The 20,193-nt window shown below is 51.4% G+C and overlaps 1 protein-coding gene across 2 annotated transcripts in view; it reads left to right on the forward strand.

The window, feature by feature from the left end:
- Positions 1-20,193, forward strand: part of klar (klarsicht) — a 684,286-nt gene that overhangs the window by 107,936 nt on the left and 556,157 nt on the right. For both annotated transcript variants that reach the window (XM_075700314.1, XM_075700315.1), the window contains exon 2: positions 9,919-10,012. The gene's annotated coding sequence lies outside the window, so the exon portion shown is untranslated. The remainder of the gene's footprint in view (positions 1-9,918; positions 10,013-20,193) is intronic.

Consider the following 20,193-nt stretch of genomic DNA (forward strand, 5'->3'; position numbering starts at 1 on the left):
TTTCTGTTCTTTACGTTCACGCTCTTCTTTTTCTTTTGCAGTCTCCCTCTCTTCAATAGTCTCAAGGCATTCCGACAGCTCGTCATCCTCAGCCTCTAACTCAAGAATAGCCTTTAGCAGTTCTGGTTTTCTGAGTTTGTCCGAGACATCCAGACCCAACTCTCTTGCAAGCTCCAACAATTTCGGTTTGCGCAACGACTTCAAATCCATGGCTGCTCTGAATGCTGCTTTCTCTACTGCTTACTATTGTCTTGCCGCAAACTAACCCGGCAGCAACGACAACCACAATTACCAGCTCTGTTTCTGACACTAACAAAAGCCTGGCAAAGCTCAGAAGAAGAAAGTCCCGCACTCACCAAACCTCGCAGGCAGGAATTCCGCGCAGTCGTTCCGCTGCAGGCAACCAGTCGTCACACAGGGCTCGTTGCACTGCTCCCGGATCGTCGTTGAGCTGCTCAGCATACTGTCAACTGCATCTCTTTGCTGCTGGCCTCCGTTGTGGCGATCTCGCCGCTGGCAGACCGTTGTTTGAAGTCGTAGGCGATCTCACCGCTGCCAACCAGATGTTTGGATCCGACTGCTGGTACGATCTGTTGGGAACTCGGCGCTGACGCCCGTGGTTGTACCTGGGTCGCAAGCCCCAAGGGTAGCGTTGGCCTGGCGGCCTGGGGTACAACTGGAAGCATCCGAAGGTCCCGGCAAAGCATGAGTCGACTGGTAACAACGAAACAACTTGTTTATTTTAACATCGCAAAGAGTTGGTGGTCAGGTTTGACCGAAGTAGAGAGACGGGAGAGCACTTCACTCAACAGAAGAAATCGGAGCCCTCCTTTTGGCGTCCGGGGGCAGCTGTTTTTATACTCTCGCAGTTGAGGGCAAGAAGGAACCCCTCAAAAGACGAGCACGTGAATGTACAATGGGCTAATGGTGACGCACACTGTCGTGGCGCTGCGCACGATCTCGTAGCACCCGGTCGTGGCGCTGCGCACGATCTCGTAGCACCCTGTCGTGGCGCTGCCGGTCGGACACAATGACTGTAATGAGAGGATGGTCCCTGCTTTGGCATCGCCTGTTTCGGGCACAATGACTGGAACGAGATCCCTGCTTTGGCATCGCCTGTTTCGGGCCCAATAACTGGAATGAGATCCCTGCTTTGGCATCGCCTGTTTCGGGCACAATGACTGGAACGAGATCCCTAGGCGGTCGCATCGCCGCAGACGCGCCTGGAAACACCTGGCGATGAGTGTTGCGGCGACGACGATCGGGCCAAAATGTCTGCCGCCCCGCCGCAGTCGCGCCGGCAAAACCACGTGTCGCAGGCGAAACGCAACACGGGAAAGGTGCTTAAAAATTCAATCGCTACCATTGGTCATCGTTCGAATAAAACAAGCGAGCGAACAGGTTTATCTATCACTAAATGCTTCTGCCTCTGTTTTGTACGAAATAAAAAAAAGCTTTCTTTTGCTTTTGTTCTCGCGATAGTCGTGGTGCTGCATTGGCTTTGTTTTTCAGAAACACTTGTTTCCATTGCAGCTTCGGACTGTCGGGTGGTGGAGAGAATTTTCCTTTCATGATTATAGCTTCACCTAGCGGGCTTCCACAGAACTGATTTGCAGTAGATTGCAGGAGGACGTGTTGGGCTACTTAGTGCTTACTTAATGGCATAATGTAGCGCGGGCGTGCGACATGTGACATATTATATGATGTGACATGTGTCTGTGTCTCTTTGAAGTTGGGCCCTTGTCATAATGGTTCTATATATAATTATTGTTTCTTACACCGCGAATTCTCACAGCAGCGAAAGCGGCGAACTATTCAACTGTCTTCCTTCTAGTGCGTTGCATTAAACGGGCACTAAATAGAACAATAGTTTGAGCTCTATTAGTGAGTTACTTTTGTACGATATCAAGAAAGCCGCGCTGTCGCCGTGATAGCAGGCTTGGTAAGTCGTAAAAGGGGCAAAAGAGAGAGACCGCTGGCGACGACGCCTTGTCCCGCAGCCGTTCGCCACGATGTCACAGTTTTTGACGACGACAGCTCGGGCGTAGTTCGTTTTTTTTTAGCGGCAGAGGTGGACTGTATTGTCTTTTGAAATAACCAAAGACCAAACACTAAGTTTTAAGAACACTTACAAAGCTACAACGACCAAAATACGAAAAAAATCACCGACGATTACGATACTCCCTAATGCGAAATTTGAGCGCCGCTATGTACGTGTTTTCATTTCGCGATATATTGGCTGGTGCGGACAGTCTGGCACGTGCGGAACGTTGCAAACGGGGCGAAGTGTGGCGCGACTGCCTCGCTAATCGGGAGATCGCGAGTGGAAGCGCGTGGGTGGTGCGCGTGGGCGCGATTCACAGCAGCCGCCGCAGGCAGACCTCCTAGACGACGCGCGCCACTGGCGCCATCTCGTAGCATCGTCGCCGCACTACGCTTTTCGTCTCACCCTTTCTCCATACCCTCCTCCTCGCGTCTTTCATCCCCCCGTTGTGCTCCGCGTTCGCTTTCATATTGACACGTGTACTCGCCTATCTTTATCAGGCGACCACGTTTCACCGCCGAACAAATCTTATCGCATAGCGCAGGACGCACCTGCATGAATCAGAAGTTTCTGGAATGTTATCGATGGTTCCATCCGCTGTCTGTGGCAGAACGTTCTGTAATCTGATTACATGTATGCGCGACGCGAATAATGTAGAACTTTGTGGAAGGCACGCGGGTCCCAGCGATTATTCTGGAACATTCGATGACTGATGTATAAAAGCCGACGCGCTTGACCCGCTGATCGGATTTTCGACGACCGCCGACTGTGCTCGCCGTTTTCGTTGAGCATTGAGTGTAGCCTGTTTTTCCGGGCACAGATTCGCCCAATAAAGTTAGTTTCGCCATTCACAGCTTTCTTGCTGTGTGTCCTTAGCCGTCACTACCACGTGACAATATATCGCTGTGCTTGTTTTAGAGCGCAGCTCTTTGGCGTCCGTTCCTGGGTTTCGCGTCGTCGTCGGCGTTGTCGTCGGCCTCGTAACCAGCTCCGCCCCCCTTTCATCCCCCCAGCGCTAGCAGCGACCGACTGATACCGCTGGATGCCGCTGACGCCGCTAGAGAGTCAAGATAACGTGACTGCATAGAACACCGTCGCCGCCATGCAGAAAGAGGAGGAAAGGGTCCCCCCCCCCCTGTTCTTGTGTGGTGGATAGGGTGCTCTTCAGTTGCCGACGCGCCGGTTATTTCACGTAGGCCCCGGCACGTCGACGAATACGTGACCACCTTCCCACGGCTAGACCTGGTTCTTAGCGCTGCGGAAGCGAGGGTATCATATTGTTTGTGTCGGCATCGGCGGCGTTGTCCCTGAAACCAACTCCGCAGCTGGGGTTGACTCACTATCGGCGTCAGCGGCATCAGTCAGTCGCTGCTATCTCTTCCCTCCTCCCTTTATCGTGTTGTCCGCTTGCTGCGCGCGCTTCTGCCCCCATCGTTTGCCGCTGGGTGTACACGCCGCCCCCCTCTCCCCTCTTCCTGCGAGTCTCCGGTTGTCAAAGCGCCGGCTCGAACTTAATTCCTTTCTTCGCTCCTCCTCCAATGCAACCCCTGTGCGGTGGCAATCAGAGAGCCAGATCGGTGGCGGCGGATCTGTATATGTGCACCGCCCGAGCCGAAATTGCCGCTGCCGTTCGCCCTGTGCGGTGGCAATCAGAGAGCCAGATTGGTGGCGGCTTGACATAAAGACAAACAGCAATTTCCTAACACTTATGCGGGAGAACATCCCGTTCCTCTCGCTCGTAACGCGTCCCACGGCTGTGACAACCTCGCGAGGCACTTGTATAGATCTCGTCTTTGAGAATGAAGCATTGGTGTACCAAGTCGAACATATATCAGTCTATTTCTCCGACCACAAAGCTTCCTTCATGACTGTCAAGAACTGTTAGTGGAGTCTTTGTTAAAGGAATACGTGTGAAAAATAAAAAAAAAATTCTGTGATAGCGCATACATGTGTTGCTCGATTTCTTTGCCTCAATCTATCGAAAAGGTGAAACAGCTTATTTGCTGCGCTCAAATTTCGCATTAGGAAGTAACGTAATCGTCGGTAATTTTTTAGATCTGCGCTCTTAAAAAAAAAATTCTTTAGTTAATCGAGGCCCAACGTCGATCTCAACTAGAGCGGCTTACTCTCACGGAAACGGGCCGCAGCATTCTAAACAAGCTTAATATCACCTACCACCATCAACATGGAGACAAACACCCAATACCACGCGACATTCAGCAATGGATACACGCCGACCCTATTCCGAAAAAAATGCACCCAGACTACAACAAAGAACGCAGGAAGGCACGAGCTACTTCTCTCATCAAAGCTTACGCCAACACCGCGGGCGTCACCTTCGTCGACGCAGCTGAGTACCAAGATGGACGGCGCTTTGCGGCGGTTACCACAGTAGGCGGCTTGCTCCGACATGCTGCCAGCATCATTACCAAAAATGCCGAGACGGCCGAGGAAGTGGCCATCGCCCTGGCCACTCTTGACCCAGCCTGTCACACCATACTGAGTGATTCTCGCGCAGCAGTCAACAACTACATCAAAGGTCGTATTTCTCATCAATCACTCCGTATCTTACGACAAGCCCCGCATTCGCCTGAAAATCAAATCACCCTCGTCTGGATCCCAGCACACGCCGGCGTTGTCCACCCGCACCTCACCAACCTCAACGAGGTTACACACTCCGTAGCACGAGGACTAGTCAACCGTGCCGGAGACGGTGCAGGTGCACCCGCAGGACGCGACCGCCTTAAGGCCAGAATACATGGAGCGAATATGCGACGAATAGTCGGCGTTCGACGCCCGGCGGCGTACGCGCGACGCGCTGCGGCGGAGAAAACGTCGTTCGCCGCCGATCCAGCCGGCGCAGAAAAGTTCGTCGGGCGGCGACGATACCGGAAGCGGCAAACGAGCGGCGCCCCAAAGTGAGCCAATCAGGTCTCACTATCCGCCCCGACTTCCGGCTAGGCTTCCCCGCTTGTCCGTGTATCCCGATCCCGCTCTATCGTTCACGCCGGTCTCCCGCTTTTCGTATTCATGGCATCCAAAGTGGCGCAGCTGGAATTTAACAAGTTAATAACAGCCATGGTTAGACAAGCTCACGTGCGCTACTTTCGGGTCTGCTTGCTTCGGCCGCGCGCGCGTTGAGCCACAGAACAGAGCCGCGGAGTTGGAGGAGCCGAAAGTTGTTTACCCGCCCAGTGTTGCCACAACGCATAGCATTGCCGCTTTCTTTAAACTACATCGGCACATGAATGTCTCAAACACATAAAAAAGACTAGAAATCATTTCTAAACAAAATTTTGCGCGTTTTTAGAGTGTTCCGTAATTCAAAAGCGATAATAATTGTCGGTAAAGTTTTTTTTTTTTTTTTTTTGTCATGTGTTTCATGACAGCGCATCTGCCTCGTCTAGCCACATGATAACAACGCAGCGACTCGCCGGCGGCTGCTGCCGTGCCTTCGCTATAGTGAACTAGAAGGGGTACCTTCGCTCCATGTAGCGCAGCCCGACGAACATACGGCGTCGCGCCGCGGCAGATTTTCTGCCGCCCGAACTTCGTCGTGAAAGTTCGCTCCATGTATTCTGGCCTTTACAAGATACAACGACCTTGTAAAGTCGTTTTACCTCGCAAGAAGAACCTTCCCCACCCCTCACCGCAAGTTAAACAGGGCACAGGCAACCACCCTTCGCCTGTTACAGACGAATACATACCCCTCCCTCACACGCTATCACACTATATACCCCGACATCTACCCGAGCCAGACGTGCAAGGTCTGTAAAACTGAATCGGCAACACTCCCCCACATGCTATGGGAGTGCAAAGATCAATACCAAGACCTTAATCCCGTGACCCTCTCGTCGAGATGGCACGCCGCCCTGCGCAGCTCCCATCTCGACGACCAACTCTGGGCGACCCAGCAGGCCTACGAAGCGGCGAAGAGGCAAGACCTCGACGTCCCATCGTGGAAGGCCTAGGCCCAGCCGACTGAACTGCTGGTCGTCATTAAAGTTTACTCTCTCTCTCTCTCTCTCGAAATCCGTGGCGCATAACTGACGTTGCAGCGTTGTGGTTTCGCGAAATAATAATAATAAAAGAAACGCGCTTCTGCCTTCATTTGTTCATCAATATTGATTTTACCACGACGCTAACGGAAATATGAGCTTTGGAAGTATACTTTGCAACTCTTCAGTGATATAGGTGTAGTGTTTCTGTGCAGTGCTTAAAGGCACGCTAAAGCGAAATATTGGAAAGCTTTAGCCCAAGGGCCGCGCAAGCCGCACCCAAGCGTTGGGGGACGCAAATTCCCCCCCCCCCTTTTTTTTTGCTGACTTCAGTTTCAGTTTTTTTGTACGCTCGGTGTTTTGCGTCCCCTACACTTGCGTGGCTCGCGTCCGTTAAGCTAAAGCTTTCTATTACGTCGCACTATATACCGTTGGTGCCAGCTAACATTAGCCAAGCTCCTAAAAGAAAGGAGAGAAAGAAAGAAAGGACACTAATGCAAGGTACAGTTGTAAAACATACGGTATTCTTTCGTCGCAGGTCTGGTTTCCGAACACCAGATCTTATAACCGTATATTGCTCCGTGTTTTTTTTTCTTATTCTTTTGACAGCTCGCTTAACTATAGCTGGGACACCCTTGTAAATTTGAAGATTTGGTTTGCGTAACAACAGATTCGTTATTCGTTGCGAGAAATAGCTTTTGTAAGCAATCGAATGGCGTAAATGGAAAATCGTGCCAGCTGTTGCGGAATATGGTGCTTCAATTGTGACATCAGCACTGCCTTATTCACACCGTGGCATATAGGGAGGTCGCGTGTAGATTACGTCAACTCGTCCGTTCTGGCGCGGGTGGTTCAAATAGAGGATCTGCAGCGCGTGGGACCTTCGGAACTTCGGAATATTCTACGGAACAAAGGGATATACCGTATTTACACGAGTATGGGCCGCACCCGTGTAAGACCCGTACCCCCACTTTGAAGTGCGAAATATTAAAAAAAGAAAAATTTTGGCCCCTACGAGACGTCACTAGTTCGTGCCCTGAAAATTCGTCGGCGACTGTAAATATATTCAAATATATATTTATATTCGGCCGCCTGTGGTTGCATTTATTTACATAGCAGTGTGATCACAATTCGAGGCTGAGTGAGTAGATAAGCCTGTTAACACCCGCACACGGTAATAGTTTGTGCGGACTTGCTCGTGAACAGGGTATAAGCACACAGAAAAGAATGATAGCCATGTGGACGAATAATCTGTCTATCCAGCTCGTCGGTGCCCCCTTGGGGTAGACCGTAAGTGTCGAGCTGCTGCTTGCAACTACACCAGCGCGGGGTATGTGCCTCCCGCCCGAAGAAGCGCTCTCGATGGTGGCAGGCCGTTCTCGGTGCGTACGCCGCCCTCGTCTCCCCCCTCTGTGCGTTCTCAGCTCGTATCGTGTAAGCGGCACGGAGGCAACTGAACGCCGTGCGTTCATCTAATGACTGCCAGCTCGGGGTCTCTTATATCGAGGCTGCGGGATCAGAGGTGGATCGACCTCGCGTTAGTCGCAGTCGCGAAAGGGCGCTGCTCGCGGTTCGGCAGGTGTTGTCGGCCGTGCAGTCAGTGCAGTGTCGCCACGTGAGTTGCCGCTTTTTGGCGGTTTCGAGTCCGGGGCATTTCTTTTGTTGGTGTGTGCTGTCGAAGCGGCATGCCCGTGGTGTCGCTGTATGAAGTGACGCTGCAGTGCAGTGCGCAACTAGGATGCTGAATTATGCCACACATGCGACTCATGCGGAAAACCACTTGCAGTCTTGCAAAAACGCGCAATCCTGTTCTTGTCGAATTCAAGTTATGCGACCTCTACTAAACCTCTCTTTTTCCCACTACCAAATCATACCCCTACACCTGCTAATAAATTATAGAACTCAATACTGGTGTATAACTCTTTAAATAGCACTGTACCTCTTCTCTGCTCAAATTTTATGCCTTCGCAATTCAGAACAAGAGGCTGTGAATGTGGTAATTCCTTAAGCCACTGGTAAAAAATTTGCACGTAAAAAGACGGCTTTCTGGTGTTGGCACCTTTTTATGGAACAATGTTCCAGTTCATGTAAAACAACATAGAGATTTCCTTGTGATGCTTAAACGTTATTACAAAGAACTGCATTAGAAGTTTTAAATTTCTTATGTTTTGTATTAGAAGTTTTATCAGAAGTATTAGAAATTATTATAGCGGCTGTTCTGTGTTTTTTTTTTTTTTTTTTTTTGCTGCTCGTGTGTGTCTTCCTGTGCGCTTATTTTCTCTCGATATGCTTTGTGTGTTCACCTGGTATGTGATTAAACTGATGTTCGTATTAAATTTGCCAATGCCTTGTTTTGAATGCTAGTCCGATATGGGGGGGGGGGAGGCTGTTAAACTGATGTAGATATGTGTTTTCTACCTGCAAGTTTATGCAAGTAATTGTTGCATGGATCCATACTAGCATCATGCTACGGATGCCGATGTTTTAAACACGTTTTTCTTTATGACCATACCTTGTCTGATGAAGTTCAATTGAATTCTATTCCACTTCAAAGAAGCGTAATAGGCTCGTTTGTTGGTCAGTAAACAGGGCCTCGATCGGAGATCGTTGTTCGAAACGCCCGTTCAGTTTGCGTTCAGTTTCGTCGCACGCGATCGGCCTAGGCCGCGCCGAAGGGCGCGGCTCACGACGTCGGCGCGGTGTTAAGAACGGCCCGCTGAGATGCAAGTTTTGCCAGCCAGTTGCGATAGCGGCGGGAACCTTTTCTTGGAACGCCACCGTTACGCTCTAGCCTCGTCGCCATTGGGACTAAACACGCTCGGCGGACCAACTATTGTTACTGAGCCCGCCACCGCCAACCTGGTCTGCCGCGAGCGGGGGAGTCCCCGCGGGAACGTCTACTGAGGCCTCTTCCCACGCGCCGTTCGAGACGCAAGACAATGGGCTACCGGCCGCGCTGCGGCAGTCAGCTCCGAGTTCTACGAAGTCCGTCAGACGTCTGCTCCGGACCGTGAACCTCGCGCAAGGAAGTGTGTGTGTGAGTGTGTGCTTGTACACGTAAGCCTTTCCCGCAGAGAGGCGGCTCGTCTGCTGGTCGAACCTTTCCCTCAATTTGGGATAAAGGGAGGACCGAGTGTTTATAAACCGCTGTTGTGCGGATGCTCAGTGTTCTTTCTCAAGCAGTCATGTTAGACTGAGGTACTTTCTCGCGCAGTCATGCTTGACTGATGTAGATACTATAAATAAACCCATATTCCTCGTTTTCGATGAGAAGCAGTCCTTCCCTTCATCAACGTCCTCAGCGTGGATAAGTTGGACGACAGCATGGGCCAGCTACCTTCTAATTCATGGCGGACTCCAATCTTGACAACGAGTTACGAGCGATGGGATTGAGCCCCCAATCCTCACAGCTGCCTAGGTCACTCGCGTAAGGCGAAACTGAACGCAAACTGAACGCGCGTTTCGAACGACGATCTCCGATCGCGGCCCGGATTTGTTCCTTACCGCGCATACGAACAGGTTACACTACACTTCAACTCGGTTCAAACCCAGGGGTCAATTGGTCACACATCGGGCTGCATTAATAGACAGAAGATGCGCACTTATATATTAGCTTCAGCGGTACTACGCATGCGCAGAACCTCAATCACACTGTATTGTTGTGCGGGTCTGTTCGATAATGCCGCATTATTGGGCAGTTCCCATTTCCAGAACTTCCTAAAGTAGCTTTGTTTTCCCTTTTCTTCCCCCCCCCCCACTCCCCCAGTGTTTGCGGTTTTCGAGCGATACAGAGAGAGAGAGAGAGAGATAAAATGTGTGCGGGCGTGTGGCTTCTGTGGATAGGTGATGACGTAACTCGCACTTTCTTTCCTGCAGGATACCCCGTGCCAGGAATGATGTGATGACCCGCTCGTCGTCTCGCGGATTGCGAGTCCAGCACGCGCCGACGAGGCGAAGCACCGCGTAGAAGGTGAGCGCGAACAGCACCGTTTATTTTCGATATAAGTACACACGCGGCGGGGACATTTCGGTGTCCCGCGAGTGTGTCGTCGACGCAGCACGACAACTTGTTGCGGTGATTTGCGAGCACGTTCGCACCGCGCTGCGAATGCAGAACTCGACGGCGCGAAATGTCTGACATCGAGCGTCGCCGCCTCGGTACCGACTCTCTGACTGCGTGCGCACGTGCGCCTCGAATGGGAAGGGAGCGTGGACTCGGCGAGCTGTAATCCATTCCGAGTTTTCTTCGTCATTTTCTCGCTTTTCTCGCCGTGCCCCGCGCGTCTGCTCTCGCCTCGGGCTTAATTGCCGAGTTCGGGCTGCCCTCGTGCTTGGTACTATTTGGACGTTTACATTTGTTCTGCTGTCATGCGTTCAGATAATATTGTTGAAGGCCTTCGTGTATTGCGAGAGGATAGTGCCTTCTCAAGAGCACGCTTTGTTATTCGATGTTTTATGGAGCACGAGGAATAAGCCGTAGACTGTGGTCGCGTTTTGCTTGTCGTTTTCTCGACAGATGTTATTTTCCCAGTAAAGACACTACGTGCGGAAGAACACGCACGCACGCACGCACGCACGCGCGCACGCGCACACACACACACACACACACACACACACACACACACACACACACACACACACACACACACACACACACACACAGAGAGAGAGAGAGAGAGAGAGAGAGAGAGAGAGAGAGAGAGAGAGACAGACAGACAGACAGACAGACAGACAGACAGACAGACAGACAGACAGACAGACAGACAGACAGAGAAAGAAAGAAAGAGAGAGGACGGGCGTTGGCCTAGTTCTCCAGGAAAGAATATGGGAGTAAAAGGCCTCAAAGTGCCTCTTTCTACACTTTGACACTTTAGGAAGGTCTATAGGCAAGCACGTTAATTATGAGTCCTCGAATCTCAAAACGGGAGAACGCTTAGAATATATTTTGATTAACGTTCCAATCCTTCTAATTATTCTCCGAGGACGCGTTAGAAGTATCGGTTCTCCAAAAGCTAGACTATAATGGGACAAGTTGAAAACCCGATTGAAGTCTGTTGGATTCGTTTTTGGTACGACAAGTCTTACAGCACCGGATCTGATAGTGTTCAAGTGGTAAGCACCTGCGCATCAAAACCGTCCGACCCGTTTCGTGACGTGCCTGAAAAACGGCCCCTTGAGCCACTTTCAGCTACTGCTCAGAGCTACTGAAAAATTTGTGGGCCGAGTGGAGTTCGGCGTTGTTTCTGCGGGCGGCTACACGTGAGGGTGGTGCACGCGGGCTGGTCAAGAGTCGACGCGCGGCTCGACAACAACACGGCGGCGGCGTAGAGTTGTGACCGCCGGGGGATACGGGGGGCCCGTGCACGGAGAGTTGCACAAGCGGGTTGCGTGTGAGTCGGGGCTTCCGCCGTTCGGTGCGCGGAAGCAGTGCCGTGGGTTCGAAGTCGACTCATCGCTGCTGAACCGTAGCCACGCCGAGACATTCCGCGAACGGACGCCCCATCGTACGTGGAGCTGTTCTATTTGGCACTGGTCTTGCGAGTTTGTGAGACGAAAGACGCATTGCACTGCAAAGGAGTCACGGCAACGGCCATTGGAACTCCGGATAGCGTCACCCTGGAGCCCCGTTGTGTGCACGTTGCGCGCACCGCAGCGTGATTGGACGAACGATATGGCGAGCTTGCTGTTTGGGGATGCCTTTAGGTGCGTGCAGGGCCTTCGGAGGGAGATTCGGCTGAGAACACTAAAATTATAACATGATCGTAACTTTTGATGTCCGCGTATTTTCCATTCTATTGCTTTGCTATTCCATCCTAATAGACAGTTAACCACTTGCAATCGGCGTCACAGCCTTGACTATTGTAATTTGACTTCGAGACGTCCACAACACCTTCAACTTTCCCTCAACGACATCGAGGCGAATATCACCTGGTGGTGTTGTCAGTATACGACCGTGCACTATATATATATATATATATATATAATCAATATGCTAGAAGCCGTACAGAACAGAGCAGCACGTTTTATTTCTTGCGATTATAACTATTCTCATAGCGTAACTGAAATTAAACAGAATCATGACATCATTTCACTTGAAACTCGCCGTTGCATCGCACTTCTCTGTTTGTTCCACAAGTACGTTCATAGTAACAGGCTGTCTCCGCTACCTCTCGAAAGGCCTTTGCGCAAGTCAAAACGCCTCCATAACAATTTCAGTTACTCGCGCATCTTCGGTCACACACTAACCTTCAACAGCTCTGCGCTTCCACGTGCCATTTCTCTGTGGAACGATTTGCCCGACACTATCGCTTCCTTAACAAACCATGATTCCTTCCGCAACCGAGTCAGCAGTCATCTTTCAATAACACCATTTTAATCTGTTCACCGACTTATTGCTTTTCATTGTTATTTCTCGGTTGCATTCTAGTTTGTACTGTGCACCAATTGCATTTTGAAAGTATGCTGTATCTCTCGTGTTTGAATGCTTTGTACTAGAAATGTATAAGTGCCACTTGCTACCTAATATGTTAACTAGCTCTTATAGTACTGTTTCCGTTTATACCTCTCTTATGCCATGTTCCTACGGGGGCCTGTAAGGTCTTTGTAAGTAAATAAATAAATGAGTACTACGTGTCTGTTACTTTCTACGCACACGTGTTTAGCTTTATCATGTTCATGTGTCTTGCGCTTAACATTTCCAATTCAAGCGCGTCAGAATCATCCCATCTGCCGGACGACGCACCAGAATAAAAGATAGACTGCGCGGAGTATTGTATCCTGTCGGAAACCTGTCTAGAAAGGCGGACTTCGCACTGAGACCACGCATGGTCATTCGGCATGTTACAGGTCCGTGCGCCCTGTATAGGAAAAACAACGGCTACCGCGAGGTGGCAGCTGCGGACGCTGGCGCAGTCCGCAGCCGGCCATCTCGAACGCTCTAGAGAAGAGCGATTCAGGCTGCTTACTGCGTCACCTCTGAACTGAGAAAACGAAAGAAGCGTCAGCGTGTCTGCTTGACTGCTGCGATTCGGCGCCGACTGTGTCCGTGGGCTTTTTTCTCCCGTCGCGTACGCACAGCTCTCGATCGCGCGCCAGAACCTCGTGGCTGCTTATCTCGTCTCACTTGGCGATAGCAACTCTACCGAGTGCGAAAAAGCCGATTGTCCGCACGCTGTCGGTTGATGTCGGGAGGAGAATGGTCGTCTCACACAAAAGAACTCGGCACACTTTCCATGAGCCGGTGTCGTGGTTGTCCTGTCAACGTCGTCGGCACTTATTTCTCTGGGGAGGGGGGATCCTCCGGGGTCATTGCAAGGCAGCGCGCGCCCAGTGTCGGATTGTGAGGAGAGCCGCTTGTTTAAGGGATGCTTGTGACGTGGATTCGGATTTGGTTGGAGGCGAAGCCGCCTTTTCTCCGCCACAACGACAACTTCCACCTTTTCGTTGGGGTCCTCGATGACGTAGAACGTTGCGTGTCCTGTTTTTCTTGTCCCTGTGTTTACGATTGCTGAAGAGGGCGTGCACGTTTGGCTCGGGCTACACGATAGCATGTGCGTATGGCGTGCAGCTGGAATATATTGTGAATGTGGCCTCTCGCTAAACTTCACTTGCGCGCTGGGATTCTTAAAGTGTCTCTCAAGGCACACGCTGGTTTTCGCACGCGGTCACACGCACCCAGTTTGTTGAAGCTATACCGTATTATTGGCCTCGAGCTCCACCACTGGAAAAGCTGGCGCCACCGTCGGCGTGACGCGCTATGAGGGATCACGTGGACATAGCGGCCGCGTCGGCTGCTTCGGGAGCGTCGAAGCGAGCTGAAAACGAGAGTTAAAATTCCCGCGTACGCTGCGGTCCTCATTTAGTGGCGAGATTTTCCCGCTTCGAGTGTCGCCTTTATAACGCTTGAAATCACTACAATAGGTAGTGCCTGCCTTTGAAGGCGCGCAACATGGTAGGCTACTGCTCGGTGCCGCAGGGCCGGACGTACGTAACGGAGGCCGGTGTCAGCCTTATTCACATGTAGCCGTAGGACAAGGAGCTGCGGGAAGCATGGCTCGCGAAACATAAAACCAGCAAACAGTCATCGGCTACAACTCGGGTATGCAGCAAGCACAGACGAGGAGGATTTCTGCTACGGCGCCGGGTCTGCGGTGTTCGGAAAACGCGCACTGAGACGCTCGCCCGAGTCCGCTGCCTGACTAATGTCATGACGGTTTGGTCTATGAACTTGTCGGTGCTATAGATACTGGCAAGTTCACTGGAGTGGAAAGGGTGTGGTAAGAAGCACATTAAAAAATAAGCATGGCATATGGTCATGTTTGTGTTATGAATTAATGCACTGGATTACAAAAAAGGAGCAGCGGGAAATCGCACGTGGGAACACCGATAAACATACAGTGCGGCGCAACTCGAGAAATAATATTGAAACGTCCAAGAATTTAGAAGAAAAAACAAAGATTGAATCGCCGCGACGGAACATCACAGTCCCCATAGGCGTCGAAGTCTCTACAATGAAATTATTTTTTAACAGCTCTGATAGCGCCGACGCAACAATGGTTGCTTGTATATTGTCAAATGCTCATATTCTGCGAGCTAAAGCTCATGGCACGGTGCGGAAACGCGCACGCGGCGAAAGCGAAACAGTGCGCGGACAAGCATGCAGACGCGCAGTCGGTCGCTGCGAACCTGTGCGATCGCTGCATTGAGGCTTCATTCTATTACGCTCGATTTAGTTATACAAACACTATAAGAACATATTGTCCATAGTTGGCTCTCAGCGTTTGCCTACCTTTCACACAAGAAGCCGGTTCGGGAGACTCCATCGCGGCGACCGCGCGCAGTGGCGTTCACTGTACGTATTCAGTAAAGAGATAGCGTTTTTAAACGATTCTGTGCTTTCAGTTTGCCCAAGATTATTAGTTAGACAGTACAAAACTTCACTCGTTTCGAAAGTACTTACAGAAATGCCCGGGAGAGCTCCCGCGTGGTGTTTTCAGTGAGCGCTGACATCAAAACCTATGAGAAGCGCGCCGCGTGATCCCTCATACTACGTCAGCGAGGCGCTTCCGATAGATGGCTCCTCGCCGCCAATATCGCTACAGCACCATACACTGTACACAGTTGGAGTTCTAGGTTCGTTTCTCTGCCAGTAAGTAATCGAGCGTTCCCCGGCAGGTGAAGCTCGAACAAAGTTTTGGAGAAACACTTCAGCGGTGAAGATAATTTGGTACTTTTCTCTAGTGTCCTTGCTTTAAACTTTCACATCACACGGAGTTCTCAGGGTTCCAGTCCGGCGTCCGGTGTAAAGTGCGCGTGCTGATATTCCGAGCTGGAATTCAGCAGCGACACCCTGACAAGATTCCTGTGGTTTACTGCTGCCAGTTTTCAATGTTTCGCTATGCGTATACACATCATCCTCGCGGTTCGTCGCTGCGGGTGAAGCCGCGTTGGCCGACAATCACCTTGCTGAGGGGACGCACTGTTTTCGTTGGCCGTTCAGTGCGCGCCCATATAGACGAGTGCAAAGAAAGCCCAAGCAGTATGTACGCTTGCCTGCCGACACGCGTGCGCACACGCCGTTAATGCCGCTGAGACGAACTGCGCGCTGTCTACTTCGTATACCGGAAGGAAGTGGCTGCTGACCGCACTGTAACTGTGTGTGTATACATAGCTTACGCACGCTGCTGACACCTGCTAGTAAAGAGGCGGTCCATGGGAGTCAAGGAGCGAGAGAGAAACGCTTGTGGGCGCCTTCCAGATTGGTAGGCACGCTTCGATGCGCGCAAACCGCTCGCACCGAGTCGGAGGCACGTATCGGCGTAAACCTTCGTGATCGGCGCGTTGCGTGCAAAACCACCGAGGATTAATACGAGCCCAACCGGCGAGCAACGTGCGAATCGCGTATACGTGCGGCCTGTTGGGTTCTCCGCTCCCGGTGTACAGTTTCGGTGCTCGTGTACGAGGCTTTATGTAACGCGCGCGTCCTCTCCCGCGCGCATGCGTGTCGGACTCCTGCGTACGTGCCTGCGGTGCCGTGCAGCGAGAAAGCGTGGCGGACGGGCGTGCCTCCGTGCTCGCTGGATTGTCTCGCAGCGCCAGCCTTGCACAGTCTCCGGTGTTTATGTTCGGCCCGTGTGTAATCGAGCGCGCGTGCGGTGTCGAGGGTGCAACCTTGAGGCGGAAGTGCGAGCTCTCTGTCGGCCGACCGCACTGCGGCGCCATTGCTGTGCACGAGAGCGCGTACGTGGCGCGCCACACTCGGTGGAACAGGAGGATCCAGCGATTTGGGCAGACGCAGTGCATGGTACTCCGCGTCGTGGCGCCCCTCGGTGAATGCGCTGAATAAGGTAGCCAAATGCATACTCGGCAGGTCGTCCGTCGGACGGTTGGTAACGTGGCCTCCAACTAAAGTCACTACAGAGGGAAACTTGTCGCTGGCGATCGTTTAAATACCACGAGAATGATGAGTATAGTGTACATCTTTGTATATAGTCGTAGTTCCTGTCGTTTCGGACGTCCTTGTGACTTGTATTTATTATGCCTTATCTCTATCTCTGTCGGCCTCAGTTTCCGAGCGGGTACTTTTTTTTTTGTAAACGCATGATGGGTGATGCAGCTTTGTGTCCGCGCATAATTGTAGCGACTTCTTGCAGTTTATAACGCAATGTTCTGTTGAAGACATAACACCCTAAGCTGCGGCGCGACTTCGATTACTGAGCTCATGGAACCTTTGGTAAAGAAACACCACCTTATTGATTCATTCCTAAATGCCCAAGTATTGCGAGTGTCTTTCTTTCTGGCTTGAGTATTAGAGTATAGTTGCACAACTTACTGCGGCTTGCCGAACACTACTTGTTGGTAGACGGAAGTTAGATTCGTTCGGAATCGTTCAGAATCGATGCCACCTGTGGACTTAGAAGCAGTGTCAATCCCACGTGATCTAGCTTTACTTTGAATGCTGTCGCACACTTTCTTTGGCCGACGTTTTCTAACACGAGTAGCGCGGCGAATGCATGTTCGCGCACTTGCTGGCTTCGAACCCCCGATTTCTTTAGGGACTCATTGCTCGACCGCTGCCCACTGTAGGTGTGCACGCTGCTCGAGGAGAATGTTGAGATAGTATTGCAGGCTTGAGACTGGTGGCTGCAAGAAGACGTGGGACGACAAGCACACAGAACACGACGCTTGCCGTCCTGTGTGATTCTCGTCCCGCATCCTTTTTACGCCATAGTTCGGTATACGCGTCTGAACCCTCGTCTTTCAGAGTCTGTACCGGCGTGCCAGGTCATCCTCCTCGTACACGATTCTCCGAACTATGCGTATATGCGCAGGTTCGATACGTCCGCATCAACGTCGATTTGAGCCAGTCCGCGTGCCGGGCGAGCCACTTTCGTGCTAGTGAGAGAAGAATATGGGGTTCGATATTCCAGAATCGGGCATAAGCTGCACGGGAGAGGAAATCCGAGTTTTCACACCCTCGACGTCAAAGTGCTCGTGCTCTGTGGTCGAGAAAGAAGGTGAGCCCTGCCTCAATGCGCGGCAGTTGTCAGGACGAATCTTTATTTTTGCCACTCGCGCCTCTTTTCACGCGCAAAGCTCGATATATTCAAGATGGCTTTTGCATTCCGTCTCCCATTGTAACGTGACTGTCTGGAATGGAACCCGCGGCCGCGGTGTGTGTAATATTGCTTCCAGAAACAAATCAGCAACGAAAAATAGGAGAGCGAAGAGGACGGATCGAGCGCCGCCACACGGCTACAGGAGGCGCGTACACTCGTGTCTCTCGGCGTTCTGCTTCGTCCTTCTGCTGTGCGATCGCTTTTCGGCGATGTCCCGTGTCTGCACAGCCCGCCGCCGTCTTGCAAGTGGCGCTTCTGACGAAGCGCGCGCGCTCGTTGGTGCCTTTGAGATGACGGCGGAGGAAAATGGATTCTCGCGGGCCTCTCCCGACCCCCGTACGAGGAAGAGGATGCGCGCTCGTTCGCGGACGGCGCGTCGCTCTCCCTTGATTGTGATGCATCGGCGTCGTACGCGGTCCTTCCCTCGTCCTTCGCACAGAGCGTGCGGGGCGTTTAGCGCTCGCCCGTCGGAGCGTCCACTCTGCGTGCCGCGCGTTTTGTGCACCGCGTTCGTGCACTTGGACGAGCTGGAGTTCTCCGCGGGGGTTGCGACCTCTCGTCGCACCTTCCTATGCGCCACCGTGTGGTATACCTTGTGCCAGGCGTTTTTTTTTTTCTTTCTCGCGATGGTGTCCAGTGCGCACATGTGTCCCTAAGCACGCACCGCGTCCATTTGCGGTCTTTCCGCGGGTCTCGGCAAACAGTGCGGGCGTGTAATTGATGCGCCTGTGTTCCACGTGAGCGCTGACCGAGTGCGGACGTGAACGTGCTCTCTGACAGGCGTCGGAGCCTTGTCTAATTGCCCGATGCAGTGGTGTTTCCAGAAGAAGCGCTTACTACACGGACAATGAACCAGAAGGCGACGAACGGGTTTTCAAAGCATGCTGCGGGCACATCAGCTAGCCCAGATTTCAGTGCTGATGCCTACAGTATGGCAAGTATACCTGTAGTTTCAAATATACGGGGTGATCGTCCTTAAGTTTTAGATAATTTATAAAACTCGCCCGTGGCAGATAGCATAATGGAGTTGTGCGTATATATATATATATATATATATATATATATATATATATATATATATATTGTCTAATGTATGGAGCCTGGTGGCTTCAGGAAAGGATATTCTACAATGGATCAGATCCGTGTCAGTCAGGTAATTGAGAAATATGCGAAGTACAATCACCCTCTATATATCGTTCTTATATGAAAAAGGCATTTGATTGAGTAAAGATACCAGCAATCATGGAGGCATTGCGTAATCAAGGAGCACGGAAGGTATACGGAATATCTTGGGAATTATCTACAACTGCGTGTACACACACGCACACACACGAACTTTGTTGCTGAGCATTGACCTGTTCAGCAACGCAAACACAGGGGATGGATTAAAACAAATGACTGGGGACCTGAGTTGAGAAAGTGCGAAAGAGTGGAGTTGAAGATATTGCTACGGCACAATATGTGCGATCACGAAAGGCGAGCAGTGTGAAGACGACGACGATGATTAGAAGCTAGCGCGGGCTGTTGCCTCTTGGCCAAGCGCAGCGTATTGCCTTGTAGCCTTGTAAATATACTTGTAAATAGCTTTTCGTCGGTGTATATACACGAGAGAAAGATGATGTCAATAGCCTGGCATGGAAACAAGAATTAATGATCGCCAGCCAGCCTGTAGGTAGATGTAACTCACAACTCTGATCATGAGAAGGAAATTTACAGAAGAATAAAAATTATGCGGATCCTTCACTTGATCTACTCCATCCTTTATCTCCTCTTCCTTATCTCTTGTGTCGTACCCCACTACTCGCTAATGTATAAAGCCAGCAGCGCGCCAGGAGAAGAAGAAAAGTTCGCCGCAGATCTAAGCGAAGCTTTCTGTGTGGGTTGCTTTCATTGGCGATAATTAGCGGTGTTCACGGTGCCATTTCTTCAACGTTTAGTGCAACACGAGAGTGGTGAGCTGTCCTCGCGTCGAGCTCCGCTGTGTAGTGCACAGAACACGCAGGGGGACGTGTTTGCTTGAGGCGTTGCAGTGCGCCATACTTCATAACCTCTGCGAGGGTTGAGCATATTCTCACATGGCAATGAATGTGTCATGTGAGGCACATTCATTAGAACAGGTATTATTATTCAGAAGTATTAAACTTTAATTGGATTATGGAGCTATGCGTTCCAAAACCACAATCGGATTGTGAGGCACGCCGCAGTGGCGGACTCCGGATTAATTTTGACCCGGTGGCGTTCTCTCGCGTGTGCCTGAATCTAAAGGCGGAACCGCATGGCGCGATTTCAGGCGCGATTGACGCGCGGATGGTGGAACGCGCGCGTCATTTTGACGCGTGCCCAGCATGTTCCGTCACGAAATCGCGCTGCCGCGTCCTGCTGCTCGGAGTAGTAAAAAACGCGTCGCGCGGCGCGTCCACCAATCAGAGTTCAGGTAAGTCACGTGGCATTTGGTCACGTGGCATTTTAGTTCTTTTTTTGCCACCAGATGGCCCTGCTCTCTGCGCATCTCGACGGAACCTCCTTGGCGGAA

This window comes from Dermacentor variabilis, chromosome 7, assembly GCF_050947875.1.
Source record: "Dermacentor variabilis isolate Ectoservices chromosome 7, ASM5094787v1, whole genome shotgun sequence".
Lineage (NCBI taxonomy): Eukaryota > Metazoa > Arthropoda > Arachnida > Ixodida > Ixodidae > Dermacentor > Dermacentor variabilis.